General features: G+C 37.2%; 1 protein-coding gene across 4 annotated transcripts in view; it reads left to right on the forward strand.

Annotated features, from left to right (window-relative positions):
* The window catches only part of PKN2 (protein kinase N2), a 128421-nt gene that overhangs the window by 25887 nt on the left and 87688 nt on the right, over positions 1–14846 (forward strand). The window contains exon 1 of one of the 4 annotated variants that reach the window (XM_042997784.1): positions 1986–2621. The exons of the other annotated variants lie outside the window; for them this stretch is intronic. The gene's annotated coding sequence lies outside the window, so the exon portion shown is untranslated. Of the gene's footprint in view, positions 1–1985; positions 2622–14846 lie in introns of those variants that run through there. 4 annotated transcript variants of the gene reach the window in all.

A 14846-nucleotide genomic window follows, 5' to 3' on the forward strand; every position in this document is an offset into this window, starting at 1 on the left:
CCCAGTAACATGGCATTTCAACTTGAAAATTCTTTTTTTTTTAAATTATTATTGAAATATTACTGACATGCAGTGTTATGTTTCAGGTGTATGACATTGGTTCAATTCTGTACATTACTCAGTGTTCACCACATTTAAGTGTAGTTACCATCTGTCACAATTTCATTACAGTAGTACTATTTCCTATGCTGTAGTTTTCATCTCTATGATTTATTTATTTTGTAAGTGGAATTTTTTATCTCTTAAGCTCCCTTTATTTCACCCATCCCCCCACCCACTTCCTCTCTGGCAACCAGAGAGCAACCATTTTGCTCTCTGTTTTTAAGGGTCTGTTTGTTTTTTATTTGTTCAGTTGCTTTTTAGATTTCACATATCAGTGAAATCATATGGCATTTGCCTTTCTCTGCGTGACATTTCATTTAGCATAATACTATCTAGGTCCATCTATGTTGTCACAGATGGCAAGATCTCATTCTTTTTTATGGTGAGTAGTATTCGTGTGTGTGTATGTGTGTGTATAAAACACATCTTTATCCATTTATCTATTGATGAACACTTGGTTTGTTTCCATATCTTGGCTATTTGTAAATAACGCTGTAATAAACATAGGGATGTATGTATGTTTTTGATGAGTGTTTTGTTTTCTTGAGGTAAATGCCCAGTAGTGGAATTACTGGGTCTTATGGTATTTCTATTTTAATTTTTTGAGGAGCCTCCATATTATTTTCCACAGTGGTTGCACCAATTTACTGAACATTCTTAACATGTTTTCAAGAAAATGCGCTCTCAGAGTAGAACAGTTTTAAGAGGTTGAGAGGCCATTTATTTGTACCTGTAGAGTTGAAATTCCAGACAGAGGACTACCCTATGTTAGATGGCTTTCTGGGACTTCTACAGATTTCTGTAACTACTTCCGCAATAATGAATCCAGTATCTTTACTATTAGATAGTTCGTCCGTTCTTTCTTTCTTTCTTTCTTTCTTTCTTTCTTTCTTTCTTTCTTCTTTCTTTCTTTCTTTCTTTCTTTCTTTCTTTCTTTCTGTGTTATTCCTTTCTTGTTTTGTTAAAAAAAATAATATAAGCATAACAAAAGATGTATAGAGGTTAATAAAACACTGTTATATTCACTCAGCTAAAGAAATAAAGATTACCAATGCAGTTGAAAGAGGATACGTCTCTAGCATTTCTTCCCCTCCCCACCCCTCCACCCCCAACTACTATATCTAGTATTTATCACTTCTACACCAGAAATTATTTCTTGATGAAATCTCTAGCTCTGAGATTCACTCTCATGGTAATTATAAATATTTTTCCTTGTGTCATCAGTGGACATGAAGGACAGTGGCAAGGTTGCACTCAGTTTCACATACCATATTTCTATCAAATTGCCCATGTAACACTTTATCACGCACTAAGTTTTAACTTGTTTCAACCAAGTCACTTGGCTCTTTTATTGTTTCTATTTGTAAATAGCTGTTAACTTTTCTTGCACTTAACTGGTTTTACTTCCACAGGGATGTTCTGTTGTATGGCCTGTAGTTGATTGTTGCCTTCCCTACCTCCCAACTCTGAGTAACTGACAATTTGCTTCCTATTTCTTCAACCTAATCCGTAAATAAAACACTAAATGAGAGTCCCAAGTTTGATTTCCTCCTTCCTTCCTCTTCTCTTCTTCCTTTCTTTCTCCCTGTCTGTCCATCTATTCATTTGTCTGTTTGTAATCTTAGTTTGGTTGCCTTCTTTGTATATTTTCAAACAACAAAAGCATCTCTGGACTTTTCCTTTGTAATTGTTTCTCATAGTATCTCTTTATTTAAACCCCCAATTCTTACTCTGCTTGGAATGGATATGCTACTATGTTATCTATTTTATGTTTTATTATTTTAAAAATATTTAACACTCTAGTACATTGTAGGTTTGTGATATATCAGATGTTCTCAATTAAGCATGACACATAAAAAATTAACTTTGGTCCTGTCTTTTCTCCATTTTGATATTGTACTATCCCTTCCCATTTTTTTGGCTCTATTTAGTGATAATGGTAATAATGTTGGCCCTCCTGGTAATTGAATAGATGATAAATGCCAGAAACGGTGAAGATTTTGATGTTTTACTGATTTAATCACTTAAGTCCTTTGAGACAAAAACCTTTGTTCTTAGTTGTTCTGATATTCTTATAGTTTTCTTTCTTTGCTTTCTGTCATTAGAGTCTTTGCTTTCTGTCACAGTTCTCTGCCTCTGCCTGAGTCACTTCCCCACCTGTGTGCCTCGGTCTTATTGTCATCTTCACAACCAGAATTTCCACATTTTTCAGAAATGCCCTGTGTGGTGATAAAGCCCCTATTGAGAAGTACTGGCTAGGGGAAATGACTTAGTTCATGTTTAGAGATGAAAGAAAACTCTAATGTATAAGTAACCCTTAATTTTTTTTTTTTTTACTCTGTTTTTAAGAGTGTCAGTTAAAGTATAATGGTCACTAATAGGTGTACGAGATTATTCTTCTTATTTCTTATATTGTTAGGACCATGAACACAAAACAGAACTTGTATGTATTATCTCCTGGGAAGTTTAGGAATGGAAGAGAATCAGAATGAAGAAGATCCCCTGCTTTATCTTCAGAGGTGTGCAAACAAACAGAATCTAGGCAGTGAGGAAGATCTGTTTCTCTGGTCTTCCAGAGCCCTGCCTGTTATAATTTCTGAAGTTACTTATATTTTTAACATGGTTAATTTTTATTCCAGGAAGTTAATCAGGGTCTTATTGTGTGCCTTTTTGTTAATATGGTATATTTCCTAAAAAGTCTATGTTAGGCTCTTAAGAAATAGCTAACAGCTATTGGTTGACAAAAGGCTTGACATTTGTGGGTTCTGAACTTTGGGATGAACTTGGATGAACTTAGGGATCAGTGAACCCCCTGAAACTTCCTCCCATTCTGTGTTTGTGTATGTGTTGTGTTGCACATATGAAGTATTCTGAGAGTCTGTTGCTTTCATCAGGATCCCAGAGATTTGTAATCTGTGCCCCCCACCCCTTACCCCAACTCCACATACACAAAAAGTTTAAGAATCACTACTAGGGGAAAATTGATAAAATTGAACACTAAAATGGTGATTATATGCTCCTAGAAATACCGGTAGCTCTAGTACCTGTCACTTGATACAAGCCCTCTGCTCTGGTTTAGAATGCAGACAAGATAAAGTTATTTCTATTTTAATCATATAAGGGTCTAAGAATTTGGAATGTGAAGATAAAATAACAGGAAAATCAAGTAGTCATTAAGACAGTTACTAACAAAATTCATATTTTGCTCACTGTATAATTTTCTTTTGTGTTTGAATATGCTTGTGACTTAATAGAAAAGAACAATTGTGACTTAAAGCTCTTTCCATGTTATAAAATGTGAGGATTACTTTGATTTCTGACTGGAACTGTTTGTATTCCCAGTACTTTTTTTTCTTTTTTCCTGAAACTTTTTATATAACTAGCATTTTTTTTTTTTTTATTAGGAAAGGGGTAGAATTTTGGGTTTGGATATGGGGGATTGTTAATCTAGCTATGGAACTTGAAGCACATTTTTTTTTAATCCTTAAAAATATTTATTGATTAGCTAGGATGTGGCAGACATGGTGCTAGGGACACAGCTGTGAACAGATACTTCATCTGCTTTTAGAGAGTTTAACTTATTGTGAAGCAGGGAAGACAAAGTAAGGTACGATAAGTAAGGATGTGATAGGAAACAGGTGTGGGTACTGTGGATCACCTCACAGGAGCACTCGGGCAATGATTGTAAATGGTGTGTTTTTAACTTTGGTGTCTACCTGGTCATTGTGAATCCACAGAACTATGATTGATTTTTTTTGAAATATGACTGATTTTTTTTAAATACGAAGTTTATTGTCAAATTGGTTTCCATACAACACCCAGTGCTCATCCCAACAGGTGCCCTCCTCAATGTCCATCACCCACTTTCCCCTCCCTCCCACCCCTCCATCAACCCTCAGTTTATTCTCAGTTTTTAAGAGTCTCTTATGGTTTGGCTCCCTCCCTCTCTCTCTCTCTCTCTCTCTCTCTCTCTCTCTCTCTTTTTTCTTTCCCCTCCCCCATGGTCTTCTGTTAAGTTTCTCAGGATCCACATAAGAGTGAAAACATATGGTGTCTGTCTTTCTCCGTATGACTTATTTCACTTAGCATAACACTCTCCAGTTCCATCCATGTTGCTACAAAAGGCCATGAAATATGACTGATTTTTGAGTGTTCTTGTAACCTGTAATATTGCTGAACTATTTTATTGTGGAAGTTTCTGGTAAATTTCATGGGATTTTTTTTTTTAATGTAGATGACCATTTTATCTGTTAATAGGAACATTTTGGTTCATCCTTTCCAATCTGCATGCCCTTTATTGTCTTATTGAAGTGGTTAGAATGCCCAATACTGTGTTAAATAACATTGCTGAAAGCATATGTCCTTATCCTGATCCTGATCTTAGGTGAAAGCATTTAGTCATTCACAGTTATATATATATGCTAGTTGTAAGTATTTGTAGAATCTCTCTATCACGTTCAGGAAGTTCTCTATTCCATATTTTTAATTATAAATGCCTGTTGAATTTTGTCAAATGCCTTTTCTGCATCAGCTGGTAGGATTATGTGATTTTTCATCTTTATTCTTTTGACATGGGGATTATATTGATAGATTTTTGAACATTGAACCAGTCTTCCATACAAGAATAAACCCTACTGGGTTATAATGTATAATTTTCTTCATTGCTGGATTCAGTTTGGCTTTTTTTTTTTTTATGATTTTTTTACATCTAAATTTATGGGAGAATTTTCTGAAAAGATTGTCTAATAGTTACATTAGTTATATTACGTGAGTTTTGGTGGTTTATCCTTTTCAAGGAGTTGGTTGATTTCATCTAAGTTGTTGATTCAGATTGTAGATTTGATTTTAGTGTTTTCTTACTGTTTTTTTAATGGCTTAATATTTATAGTCACACTTGCTATTTTATTCCAGATATCGTACATTGTGTCTTTTTGAACTTTGTTAGTCTTGCTGGAGGTTTATCGATTTTATTGATCTTTTCAATTAACTTTTGTTTCATTGATTTTTTTTTTCCCTCTGTCATTTTTAATATCATTGGCTTCTGCTCTTATTTTTTACCATTTCCTTCTTTAACCTGCTTTTGGTATATTTTGTTCTTTTTTATTCCTTGAGGTGCAAGTTTGGCTACATCCCACACATTTTGTTACATTATATTTTCATTTTTATTCAGCTTTGTGTATTTTAAAAATTTCTTTGAAGACTTCTCTTTTGAACTATAGATTACTTAGAAGTGTGTTTTTAGTTTCTGAGTGCTTAAAATTTTTCTTTCTGTTGACTAGCTTGATTCTTTTATGTGAACGTGCTTTTTATGTTTAAATTCCTTTAAATTTATTTAAGGTTTTTTTTTAACTTTTTTAAAATGTTTATTTTGAGAGAGAGAGAGAGTGAACAGGGGAGGGGAAGAGAGAGAGAAAAGAGAGAATCCCAAGCAGACTCTGTGCTGTCAGTACAGAGCCCGATGGAACACTCAAACTCATGAACCATGAGATTATGACCTGAGCCAAAATCAAGAGCTGGATGCTCAACTGACTGAGCCACCCAGGTGCCCCTGTTTAGGTTTGTGTTATGACGCTGGTTCTGTTCTATTCTGGTGAATATTCTATGAGCACTTGAAAAGAATGTATTTTGTTCTTGTTAGATGGAGTAGTCTGTAAATGTTAATAATTAAATCTTCTTTTTGATGGTGGTGTTTGGTTCTTCTGTCTTCTTGCTGGTTTTCAATCTTGTAGTTCTGTTTTGCTGAGAGGGGAGAGTTGAAATCCTCAGTTATAATTGTATATTTTTTCTGTTTTTCCTCTGGATTCTATCAGCTTTTGTTTCTTTTATTTTAAAGCTCTGTTGTTTCCACATTTAGCATTACTATGCCTTATTGGTGGATAGATCATTTTATTGTTTTGTAATGACTCTCTTCTAAAATTCCCTGATAATTTTCTTCACCTTCAAGTCTGCTTCTCCTGGTATTAATATAGCCACTGTTGCTCTTATTTTTGATAAGAGCATGGCATCCTTTTCATTCAGTCTACTTATGCCTTGATATTCAAAGTTAGGGTCTTATAAATAGCCTCTAGCCAGGTCATACTTGTTAATCCATTATGCCAATCTCTGTTTTGAAATTTTGTATTTAGGCCCTTTACACTTAAAATTAATTACTGACATATGTAAGAGCATAAGTCTGCTAGATCACTATTAGTTTTCTGTTTGTTCCTTCTGTTTGTTCCTCCTCTGTTTCCCTTTTGTTGCCTATATGTGGGCTACCTGAACATTTTTTAGAATCCATTTTTATTTATAAGGTTTTTGAGCATATCACCAGTTATTCGTTAAAGTGGTCCCTTGGGTGTTATGATGTGCATGTGTAACTTTTTTTGGATACTGTTGGTATTGGCATTCTACCACTTTGAGTGAAATGTGGAAATCATACTTCTACTTAGGTCCCTTTCCCCATTTTAAAGTTAAAATTATCTTGTTTACTTTACATTGAGCACATCAGATGATCATAAAAATTCATAAGGAAAATGATATTCTATTACACTTAGCCCTATTTTTATTCATTTTGTCTTTCTTTTTAAAGTTATAAACCTCTTGCAGTTATCATTTTCTTCTAGTTTGAGAACTTCTTTAGCCATTCTTTATGATTAAGACTGCTGCTGACAATTTTTCTTAGTTGTCTTTGTCTGAAAATGTCTTTGTTTCCCTTTAATTCCTGATGGATATTTTCACTGGGTATAGAATTTGAGGTTGACAGTTCTTTCAGCATTTGAAATATTATACTGCTTTCTTCTGGCATCTATGGTTTCTGTTAAGAAATGCATCATTTCTCTCTAGCTGCTTTCAGAACTCAAGCTGGTTGGTTTTTTGTAGTTTTCATAAGTCTGATTTGATATATTTTGGCTTTTTTTAGATGACCATAGGGTTATCCTTTCTGGGACTTGCTCAGTTTCTTGAATCTGTGGATTTATGCCTTTTGGCAAATTTTGGAAGTTAGCCATTTTGCCCCCAATTTAAATTTAAAAACTTTTTAAATGTTTTATTCTTGAGAGAGAGAGAGACAGAGCATGAGCGAGGGGAGGGGCAGAGAGAGAGAGAGGGACACAGAATCCAAAGTAGACTCCAGGCTCTGAGCTGTCAACAGAGAGCCCGACGTGGGGCTTAAACTCACGAGCCATGAGCTCATGACCTGAGCCAAAGTCAGACGCTCAACCGACTGAACCACCCAGGTGCCCCTCCTCCAATTTTTTTCGGACACATACTCTTTCTCTTCTCCTTTTGGGACTCCTGTAACACAAACGTTAGATTTTTGTGGTTTATTTATTTTTTCAATCTATTTCCTTTCTGTTGTTCTGTTCATATTGGTTAAGTTCTACTCATCTGTCTTCAAGTTTAATGAGTCTTTACTCTGTTATCTTCAATCCAGAATTGAGCCCATCCAGTGAGCTTTTTATTTTATTTTATTTTGATTTTTTTTTAACATTCATTTTTGAGAGAGCAACAGAGTGTGAGTGGGGGAGAGGCAGAGAGAGAGACAGACAGACAGACAGACAGACACACCTAATCTGAAGCAGGCTCCAGGCCCTGAGCTGTCAGCACAGAGCCCAACACCAGGCTCAAACTCAGGAACTGTGATATCATGACCTGAGCTGAAGTTGGACGCTTAACTGACTGAGCCACCTAGACGCCCCAAGTGAGCTCTTTATTTTAATTGTTTTTTAATTTTATAATTTTCTTTATTCTTTTTCCTATCTTCTATTATTTGCTGAGGTTTTCTATTCATTGTTTTCAATTTTTCAAAAAAAATTTTTGGTTAAAGCATTCTTGATGATTTCTTTAAAATCCTGTAATTTCATTTCAACATGTGAGTTATCTTAGTTTGGGGTGTATATTGATTATCTTTTGCCATTCAGTTTATCATTTTCCTGGTTCTTGGGTGAGTGATTTTTTTTTTTTTAATTGTTATCCTGGACATTTTGACTATTATATTGAGTCCCTGTATCTAAATCTATTTTAGCAAGCACTTACTGTTTAGGTTTAGCACACAGATTCTGGCCTACTTTTGTGGGCTTTGGTTCCAATGATAATTTACTTTCCAAAGCCCTCACAGTATTATTCTTGTGTGCTTTGTGTACCACTTGAAAGCTATTCCAAAAAGTTGGGTTTTATGGTATACTTTGGTCTTCAAACCTTTTTGCATATGAATTCTGGTCAGCTTGATGTGTGAATTGGTTCTGCCAAGTTCTGGTTCTGTGCAGGACTTCTTAGGCAGGTTTAATGAGTTCTTTTCTCCAGCTCTCTCCTCCAAGGTCATCTGTCTTTTACTCCATTCTCTTCTTGGGGTAGTGAGGAGGACTGTCTGTTCCTGCTAGATACGAGTGGAATTGACGTGGTCCCCACTTGGTCTTCATTGATGGCACACTATTGGAGGAGACAATTGCTGTCTCATACTACCTGCTACTGCTCAATGAGGGGCAAAGCCCAGAATCTCTTTCCTTGTATGATGACACCATACAAGTGGGAGATGGGAGTTTCACCTTGTTTTATCTTCTACCACTGGACGTGGGAGCAGGTCTCTGCTGAAGGAAGGGAGCATCATCCTGATTTGCCTACTCTTGTTGAGCTAAAGTATGTATTCTGTGCTTAGTCTCTACTTGGGCTGCCTTGTCAGGGAAGGAAAGCTACATACCAGGCTACCTCAGGCTCTGGGGAAGGAGATGACACTCCCTACTTGGTCTCTGTTGATGCCTCCCCCTTGATGAGTAAGAGGAGCCCCATTCTGGGCCCTGGTGCTGTCAAAGAGCAGAAGTTCAGTATACTCACTTCAGCTTTACTGGCTGAGAAGGAGAGCACTGCCTCAGAGTGCTTGGTGTCTGCCATTCTACTCTGGACTATCTGCTGCTACCAGTTAAGTCCAGGCTCCTCCAGACGGTGCTTGGTCGAATAGGGTGGGTGTTGTCAAAAAGGTTTCTGTCCTGGGGTGCCTGGGTGGCTCAGTCGGTTGAGGGTCTAACTTCATCTTAGGTCATGATCTCATGGTTTGTGAGTTCGACCCCACATCAGGCTCTGTGCTGAAAGCTCAGAGCCTGGAGTTTCCTTTGGATTCTGTGTGTCCCTCTCTCTCTCTGCCCCTCCCCCCAACTCGCACACTGTCTGTCTGTCTGTCTCTCAAAAATAAATGTTTTAAATTTTTTTTTTTAAAAAGGTTTCTGTCCTGCTGAGCTGTTCCCTCTCACCATTCTTCTAGAGAGAGAGCAGACTCTTCTTGAGAGTCTTCTTTTTTTTTTTTTTAAATTAATTAATTTATTTTGAGAGAGACAGCATGAGCAGGGGAGGGGCAGAGAGAGAGAGAGGTAGAGAGAATCCCAAGCAGGCTTTGCACTGGTCAGCATAGTGCCCAGTGCGGGGCTTGATCCCATGAACCATGAGGTCATGACCTGAGCTGAAATCAAGAGTTGAATGGTTAACCAACTGAGCCATCCAGATGTCCCCACCTCCCCACCCCACACCTTTTTTTTTTTTTTTTTTAACTTTGGCTTTGGAGGTTCTTGTCTGATACCCAGGTGGATAATTCTGTGATAAAAATAAAACCCAGAGAATTTACCACCTTGTGTTCCTCAAGACCTGAAGTTTCTAACTGGTTTGCCTTTTTTTCACCTCTCAGAGTCTTAGAATTGTCTGCTGTTTTATTTCCAGAGTGTTTAGTTGTAGTTAGTTATCAGGCAGGAGTAGAAAGAAATGAGCCTGTTCGATCTTGTCCAGAACCAGAAATTTGACAAGTCTGATTTTTGTTTTAGTTTCTCAAGCAGGGGTGCTTCTTTCTTTCACCTTATTTGGGTAACTCTTAATCATCTCTTGGGTCTCAGAATAAAATTTACTTCCTCAGAGAGTCTTAGAGAGGCTTTCCTCAATGTTTTAATCAAATTATAGGTGGGTTTTTCATTGTTCTATCTTGTTTTTTCATTGCAGTTATCACAGTTTTTAATTGCGGTTTACTTGTTGAATGTGTGTCTTTTCTCTAGATGTAAGCTTTTTGATTGTAAGGATCCTGTCTTTTCTTTTAGAAAAAATGCTTATTGGGGCACCTGGGTGGCTCAGTCGGTTAAGCATCTGACTTCAGGTCAGGTCATGATCTTGCAGTCCATAGGTTCTAGCCCTACGTCAGGCTCTGTGCTGACAGCTCATAGCCTGGAGCCTGCTTGCATTCTGTGTGTGTGTGTGTGTGTGTGTGTGTGTGTGTGTGTGTGTGTGTGTGTCTCTCTCCCCCTCCCCTGCTCACGTTCTGTCTCCCTCTCTCTCTCAAAATGTTAAATAATGTTAAAATAAACAAAAAATGAAAAGAAAAAATACTTACCATTTTTTAGAACAGTTTTAAATTTATAGAAAAACTGAGAAGACAATAGGAAGTTCTACATACCCCAGACTCACTTCCCCGTTTTTAACATTGTGTGTAAATATGGTACATTTGTTACAGTTAATGAATCTTATTAGGAATTAAAATCCATACTTTACTCAGATTTCTTTAGTTCTCATTTTTTTTCTGTTCCAGCATCCCATCTGGATGCCACATTACATTTGGTTGCCACTTCTCCTTAGGCTCTCCTTGGCTGTTTTAGTTTCTTAGACTTTGCTTTTTTTCTTTTTCTTCCTTTTAAAATGATCTCAACAGTTTTGAGGAGTGCCAGTCAGGTATTTTATAGATGCTCCTCTATTAGAATTTGGTGTTTTTCATTATTAGACTAGAGTTGTGGGTTTTTGAAAGGTAAATTACAGTGTTAAAGTACCATTTTACATAATACCAGCATGACTTATCACTGTTGATGTTGACCTTGATCACCCAGCTGAGGTAGTGTTTGGTCAGGTTTCTCCTGACTCTAAAGTTATTTTTTTTCCCTCCTTCTTTTCATACTGTCCTCTTTGGAAGGAAGTCACTATGCACAGCTGACATAAGGAGTAAGGGGGTTAGGCTCCTCTTCTTTGATGGCAGTGTGTGTGTGTGTGTGTGTGTGTGTGTGTGTGTGTGTGTGTGTGTGTAAAAATTATGTTGAATTCTTACATACAGGAGGTTTCTCTCCTATATACAGGAGGTTTCTCTCCTTTACCATTAATTTATTTGGTTATTTATACCAGTATGGACTCATAGATATTTGTTTTATACTTTGGATTATAATCCAGTACTACCTTATTTTGTTGCTAAAATTGTTCTAGTTTTGGCCAGTGGGGGTTCTTCAAGCTGGCTCTTGTGTCCCTTTGACATAGCTCCATCAATGGCTATGATTTTTGTTTTGAGTACTTCTTTACTTTCTTGCACTACAAGATGCTCCAGGCTCATTTTGAATCTCTCCTACTCCTAGAATCAGCCGTTTCTCCAAGAAGTCCTGTTTCTTTTCTTGGAAACTAGTATTAGGAACCAGGATCTGGGCACTAGGTGTATCATTAAGGAGTAAGGTCATGATTATAAAGTATCATTTAGGAGATCAGAGATCTGAGAAAGGAACGCAGGCTGTTACAAGAGAATCAAAGTATATTACACATACATATGAAACAACCTCACTGAAAGGAGTGGTGGGGAAAGGTGTTAACCTAGGTAACCTTGAAAATGGAAAGAATCTGCAATACTAAAAGCCAAAGGAAGTACATGTAAGCACTGTACTGTAGTTGATAAAGTTGTTTCCATAGGGATATGGGTGGACAATTCTGATCCTGCTGTAAATGTATGCTGGAATTGAATAATTAAAGTGGATGGCCAGTAGTAGGAGCCAGATTTCTTAGTGGAAGAGAATTTACAGATGAACAAGGGAAGGAGACTAGAATGAGGCATATAGATTATGGAATAGAGTTGGAGGGGTCATTATGTAGTTCTAATACAATATAGATATCCTTTTTTTGTCCCACCACTGTGTATTCAGTATGCAGCACAGCATCTAGCATACATAATAGGTATTCAGTAAATATTTGTGAGATGAATGAATTAGTCATGTTTGGCCAGGATATGGAACACTATGGTTTAGCTCAGTCAGATGTCCATCCTTAGGTCATTCAACCATGGCCAGGGATTATGGAATCACATTAAAAACATTGACACCTTCTCTAGAGTCACATGGTTTGAGTGAGATAAGAAACATTTCCCAAAAGCTCAAGGAAGAAGAGTATGCAAAATAAGACCAAAAATAAAAATGACTAACAGCATCCTTTGGAACAGAGGCAGAAATCTGACCCATTACGTTCAGTTTCATGGTATAAAATGAGGTTATTTTAAAGTAGTAGTGTACACAAATACTTAATAAGGAATATTGATCTTGATATTGAAAACATATATAGACATGGATTTGCAGTTGTCATTACTAAATTAGATTAAACTTCATGTTTCAAAGCAGGAAGCCAGATGTATTATTTATGACTCTGATTTGTGATAAGAAAAATCGTAAGTCAAACCAAATTCAAGCAAAAGAGGAATTGGTTAGCACTATGACTAAAAAGTTTAGGGGTATGGGAGTATGTTTAAACGTGATTGGATTTAGATGCTCAGCCTGTGTCCTCCATGGTTTTTTTCTCTTTAATTTTCATCTTTACTTTTTTCTGGGTTAGCTTTGTTTTCTGCTGGCTATGATAAGAAAAACTTTTTTGGGAGATGGCTGATGAAATCACCAAGGCTCAGGCCGTCTGGCCTGGTAGCAAGATGCTCTTTGAGATCATTCACAAGGAAATCCCAGCCAAAATCCCAGCCAATATGACACTGGTCATATTTGAGGATGATCAGTGTCTTGCTTTCCGTGACATTTCCCATGAAGCATCAACACATTTTCTGGTGATACCCAAGAAACTTATATCCCAGATTTCTGTAGCAGATGATGATGAAAGTCTTCTCAGACATTTAGTGATTGTTGGGAAGAAATGTGCTGCTGATCTGGGCCTGAAGAAAGATTACTGAATGGTGGCAAATGAAGGTTCAGATGGGGGACAGACAGCCTGTCTATCATGATGAATTGGCCTCCTGGTTAAGCATGTTTTAGGGATAATTTTCCCTTCTCTAGGCAATGATCAATGTTTGCAAGTTCCGATATGTTAAATGGTATACTTATTTTTGCCTGTGTGTGGAGAGATTGAGGAAATAATTTTTAAAACCCATGCATTATAATAAAAAACAATGTTGCATGATTTACAGTAAAAAAAAAATGCACTTCTCTTTGTCAATAGCTTTAATAGCTTTTTTTATTGTCTTTGCAACTGGTGTTCTCTGGAGAAGGACTTTCTTATCAATCCCTGAAAAGGACCTCTGAATAGGACTACTTCAATCCATGACTAATCCTAAATCAATCACTGAATCTAAGGATTGGGTACTCTGACCTACATGCAGTTTATGGTTAGTTTAATCACAGGAATGGTGAGGAAGTAAGGTGGATTTTTTTAAGCAAATCTGTTTTGAAAGGTGATGATTTTGTTTTTTTGAAAGAAGAGGATTGTTGTCTCTATCTACTTCCTTCTCAAAGTGTGGAGGTGGGGAGCAGGGGGCGTAAGGTGGGAAAGAAAAGGAAAAACAATTTTTAACATGATGACAATGTTATTGACATCCCCATCATCCCCATTAGATTGTTATACTTTTTATCTCTTGGAAGTCACAACGAGTAATTAATAATTATTGTTATTGAAGAGACTTCTTAAAGCGATCATTATTTCTTGCCCTCATTACTACAGTAGCTTCAATTACATATTTATTATAGTGTCACAAACTTTCAAGATTCTCTGGGTATACTAGGTGTTTTTTTCTGGTCTTGCCTGTGCTCAGTTATGCAGCTGTATTCAGCTGGTGGCTAACCTGGACTGGAATGCCTCAGTCACATGTCTGGTGTCTCAGCTGGAATGGTTGGAACAGCTGGAGTGCTTTGGTTCTCGTCCACATGGCGTCTGTCCACATGGTCACTTTCATCTTCCAGGGCCTGTCTCTCTCTCTAGCAGAGTAGTCTGGACTTCTGTAAATAGTATTTGGGGTTTCAAGAGTGAAAACACAAGTTATGAGACCTCTTGTGTCCCCTTCCTCATCATCAGAATGTCACTTCCATCACACTGTCAAAATAAGTCAAAAGACTAGTGTTGAATCACTTTGAAAGGGGGACTACAAGACAGTGTAAATGCAGGAAGGCAGGATTCATTTGAGACCATTTTGCGGTGGTCTACCAGAGCTTCATAGAGCATATAGCTTCCCTGCTTTTCCCTGCTTCTCCCAATCCTCAAATCTACTCTTAACGCAGGAGGTCATAGCATATCACTTATTTGCCTAAGCCAGAAGCCAAAGTGTTTGTATTGCTTACAGGACCCTAATGATCCTTGGTCAGATAGGGATTTATATTATATCTAAAACAAGAAATCCAAAGTAGGCATGGTAGGACTTGTGTAGCAGTTTAGTAAAGCTGGCAGGGTCCCAGGACCTCTCTCTGCTTTGCCATCTTTAGTTTGTTGGGTTTTGTCCTGTTTGTCCCGTATTGTCACATGAAGATGGCTCCTGCACCTTCAGGCTTTGGGTCTGCAGTCTAAGCAAAATGAGAGAGAGGTTCACCCAAATCCTGGGCTGGCTTCTCATTGACAAAAATTGTCATATAGCTACTTCTAGCAGCTAGAAAGTCCAATGAAGTGACAATTTTATCTGTGTACTTTGTTGCATTTAGCAGAGTGGGAATTTTCTCAGTAAGGATAAAGGGAGGATGGATATTATGTAGGCATCTAGTACTATCTGCTTCAGTGCTGTGTGCCAGGAACTGCAC

The sequence above is a fragment of the Panthera tigris genome, chromosome C1 (assembly GCF_018350195.1).
Source record: "Panthera tigris isolate Pti1 chromosome C1, P.tigris_Pti1_mat1.1, whole genome shotgun sequence".
NCBI lineage: Eukaryota > Metazoa > Chordata > Mammalia > Carnivora > Felidae > Panthera > Panthera tigris.